This window comes from Mandrillus leucophaeus, unplaced genomic scaffold (assembly GCF_000951045.1).
Source record: "Mandrillus leucophaeus isolate KB7577 unplaced genomic scaffold, Mleu.le_1.0 Scaffold263, whole genome shotgun sequence".
Lineage (NCBI taxonomy): Eukaryota > Metazoa > Chordata > Mammalia > Primates > Cercopithecidae > Mandrillus > Mandrillus leucophaeus.
This window is the reverse complement of record NW_012102732.1, coordinates 1,863,124-1,867,661: the sequence shown is the minus strand read 5'-3', so window position 1 is coordinate 1,867,661 and position 4,538 is coordinate 1,863,124. Positions and strand designations below refer to the sequence as shown.

Below are 4,538 nucleotides of genomic sequence, written 5' to 3'. Positions count from 1 at the left end.
AGGCTGAGGCGGGTGGATCACCTGAGGTCAGGAGGTCAGGACCAGCCTGGCCAACATGATGAAACCCCGTCTCTACTAAAAATACAAAAATTAGCTGGGCATGGTGGTGCACACCTGCAATCCCAGCTACTTGGGAGACTGAGGCAGGAGAATCGCTTAGAACCCAGGAGGCGGAGGTTGCAGTAAGCCGAGATTATACCACTGCACTCCAGCTTGGGCGACAGAGCAAGACTCTGTCTCAAAAAAAAAAGAAATGGTTCATGTGAAAGCACTTTATTTGTATTTACAGTAAGGTGGGAAGTGTCCTAACTCCCATTTTACAAGCATGGAAATACAGGCACAATGCCAAAAAAAAAAAGAAATGGCTAAATCACAGAGTTCTTTACCTTTACCTCTTCTGCATTTACTTGGCTGGAGCTGAATCCTTTTTGGCACATTTATGATTTAGAAAACCATATGGTGAGATTTTGTCTTTTCTTTTGACTTATTGATTTGGGATATCTAGTAAGCCAGAATATGGCTTTTTAAGAATACTAAAACACAGTGTTGGCAAAGATACAGGAATATGTGCACTCTCCTACACTGCTATTAGGCAAGTAGCAACCAGGGGAAGGGTTAAAAAATGATAGGAATTACAGCTTACTTTTAATCCAGTTAGCCTTTACCACCACTCCTTAAGGTAAAAGAAACTGCAAGTCAGGGAAATTAAGTTGCCAGAGTCACAGAGCTGATTAGCAGCTGAGCCAGGCTTTTGAGCTAAGCCCAGTTGGCTCCAGGACCCAAGCCACTGTATTAGTTGTCTGCTGCCACATAACACATACCCCCAAATTTAGCAGCTTGGGATCCTATGTTTATTATCTCACAGTTTCTGTGGTTTGGGAATCCAGGGGTGACTTAGCCAGATCCTCTGGCTCAAGGTCTGTGATGAGGGTGTAGTGAAGCTGTCAGCTGGGGCCGTGGTCTCATCTGATGGTTCAACGTGGCGGTTGGAGGATCCACTGGTAGTCCCACTTACGGGGTTGTGGCTGGATTCAGTTCCTTGGAAGCTGTCAGCCAGAAGCCACTCTCTCAGTTCCTTGATATGTGGACATCTTCACAGAGCTGCCTACAACGTGGCAGTTGCTCCCTCAAAGCAAGAGAGGGTGCCAAAAATGGAAGCCTCAGCTTACAACCATACCCACAGTGTTTTCCTGCTTCTGCATGGTATCTCCACGCATCAGGTCACTGTGAGGCCATTAAACATGATGATAGTTAACAATCTGAGGTGGTGTTCCCAATGGCACCATTTTATGCCTCCTCAAAACTAATAATCTTTTTTTTTTTTTTTTTGAGGCGGAGTTTCACGCTGTCGCCCAGGCTGGAGTGCAGTGGCACCATCTTGGCTCACTGCAAGCTCCGCCTCCTGGGTTCAAGCGATTCTCCTGCCTCAGCCTCCCGAGTAGCTGGGACTACAGGCGCCCACCACCACGCCCAGCTAATTTTTTTGTATTTTTAGTAGAGATGGGCTTTCACCGTGTTAGCCAGGATGGTCTCGATCTCCTGACCTCGTGATCCGCCCGCCTCAGCCTCCCAAAGTGCTGGGATTACAGGTGTGAGCCACCGCACCCGGCCAAAACTAATAATCTTTTTTTTTTTTTTTTTTTTTGAGGCGGAGTTTCACGCTGTCGCCCAGGCTGGAGTGCAGTGGCACCATCTTGGCTCACTGCAAGCTCCGCCTCCTGGGTTCACGCCATTCTCCTGCCTCAGCCTCCAAGTAGCTGGGACTACCGGCGCCCGCCACCTCGCCCGGCTAGTTTTTTTGTATTTTTGTAGTAGAGACGGGGTTTCACCGTGTTAGCCAGGATAGTCTCGATCTCCTGACCTCGTGATCCGCCCGTCTCGGCCTCCCAAAGTGCTAGGATCACAGGCGTGAGCCACCGCGCCCGGCCAAAACTAATAATCTTATGTTGGTAAATAGGATACAGAGAGTGGGAGACCACATCAAAATTGTTATCACTGGGTAGAAAATTAAATGTGTTTTCTTTTTTCCATGTTGCTTCTTGGTATCTTCCTCAATAAGCATTTTATCACAAAATAAGTCGGGTGGATAGTTGCAGGAGCAGATAAAAATTTTTTTAACAGAAAAGCAGAGCAAATAACTCCAGTAGGGCTTGACCTTCATTCTGGCCAGGCTCACGTACAGAACTTTGGCCGTTTGGGAACATGACATTCGTTTATCACTCTCAGTCTAAAGATCAAGAGAACATTAGAAATGTTTGCTGCCTGCTTTATAGTTTGGAGCTAAAAATGGACTCTGGCTTGGCATGGCCACTGAGGGCTGTGAGCCCCAGAGGGCCGGGCTGGATGGACCGTTAACCCACTGTGTCTAGTCGTGTGTGTTATACTCTTGCCTTCTGGATGTTATTTTATTCATGAATGAAAATGCTTGATCATTCAGTATTAATTCAAACTGGTTTTTTGCATCTTTGTGATCATGATCACAATTTGCCTTTGGGAGAAGTGTGTTGTTTTGCTGTAAATGTTTCATTCAGAGGCTAGCACTAGATGAAATCAAAGATGGCCTCAGTTCTATTCATAGCATCTAGGAAAGAGGTCAGATGGGCAAATTTCCTGCTAACCACTTGCTAGCTGTGTGATCTTGGGCAAATTAATTAACCTCTCTGAGCCTCAGTGTCTTCTTCTGTAATGTAAGAATAATAACACAAACTCCTCATAGGAGTTTGTGATAATTAAATGAGATAAGCCATGTAAATTGCTCCGGATGATTCCTGGTTTGTTCACCCTAAGTGCTCAATACACACTTGAATCTGCTTTTGTGTCTTCATAGATGAGATCCAAGAAAAGATTTACTTTCCCTTCAATTTTTGTTCTGTTCTTTTGTGGTGTGTGGTGTTATATGTCATCATTAAGAGAATATTCAATGTAGTAGTATTTGGTTGTTTTCCTCTTTTAAAAATGCCAACATTGAGATATAGAAGGAAACGCAGAAGTATTGGAATTGCAAGAACCTGGGTTCCAGTACTGACTCTGCAACTCACTAGCTGTGTGACATCAGGAAAGTCACTTAACATCTCTGATCCTCATTTGTAAACTGTGAACAACAATACCCATCTATATTGTTGTATTTACTTGTGGATTACTTAAAATAGATGGGAGTTTGCCTAAAAAGGGCCAGCCTAGCATTTTAGTAAAGACTGAATATGTGTTAATGTCCCCATTCCCCCACTTTCTGATAGCACAGTTGCAAACAAACTTATGGAAAACATGATAGGAACTGATACAGTTCTTGGAACAGACCCATCTGCCTTGCAGCTGTCCTCAGCATTCCTGGCTTGTGCCCCATAGCTCCCAGTTGGCCATTTCTCACCCTTTCTTCACCACCTCTCCCAGCTCCTGTTTCCCCATGGCCTTGACATCCTCATTATTGCGGCTCCATTTGATCCCACGCTCTCCAGTCATTTCTCTCTGGATCCATTCAGCCGCAGTTCCCCCTGTGAACTGCTCCCATTTCCAGTGTTTCCACACTCCAGTTCCCAAGAAATCTGATTGCTACAATGCAATGTCAAGACACTTTCTGGAGAAAAGAAAGGAGGATGTGTGTGTCCTCATTTAAGAACAGCTTGCTAATTTCTAATTTTTCATTTTCCTCCTTTGCTGGAAACAAAGCAAGATTTGCACCGGTGAAGAGCTATTTTTATCAAAATATGCATCCCTGAAGATCTAGTTGGAATCAGTGCTGTCCTGTAATCCTGAGTTCTGGCCAAGGAAAAGATAAATAGTGTAAAAAAGTAGGACTGGGCACGGTGGCTCACACCTGTAATCCCAGCACTTTGCGGGGCCGAGGCAGGTGGATCGCCTGAGCTCAGGAGTTCGAGACCAGTCTGGGAAACATGGCAAAACCCCTTCTCTGCCAAAAATGCAAAAAATTAGCCAGGCATGGTGGCGCATGCCTGTGATCCTAGCTACTCAGGGGTCTAAGATGAGAGGATTGCTTGAAACCGGGATGCAGAGGTTGCAGTGAGCCAAGATCGCACCACTGCATTCTAGCCTGGGTGACAGAATGAGACCCTGTCTCAAAAAAAAAAAAAAGTAGCCAGGCACAGTGTTGTGTGCCTGTAGTCCTAGCTACGTGGGAGGCTCAGGCAGGAGGATCACTTGAGCCCAGGAGTTCAAAGCCAGGCTGGGCAACATAGCGAGACCTCATTTCTTTAAAAAAAACAAACAGTCATCGATACGTTCTAGGACCTTTAACTCTCTTCTAATGGAATACTCTTTAGGAATTCCCTTTTTCAGATCAAAGAGAAGAAAATAAAAGCTGGTTTTTTTCATCCTTATGTAAGTGTACTGCTGTATTTTAACTGTGCTTTTTGTTCAAAAGACAGCATGATGTTACATAATTAATTCAGAAACCTTTGATAACCAAAGCAACTATGGAAAATTAAGAGTGAATTTAAATATATTTCTAAATCTCATAGCTTTGTATAGTTCAACAAGCTATCTGAGTGTGTCTGTGTGTGTGTGTGTGTGTGTGTGTGTGT

General features: G+C 44.5%; 1 protein-coding gene across 9 annotated transcripts in view; it reads left to right on the top strand.

Annotated features, from left to right (window-relative positions):
* Positions 1-4,538, top strand: part of ABAT (4-aminobutyrate aminotransferase) — a 110,352-nt gene that overhangs the window by 63,368 nt on the left and 42,446 nt on the right. The gene's annotated exons all lie outside the window — the stretch shown is intronic.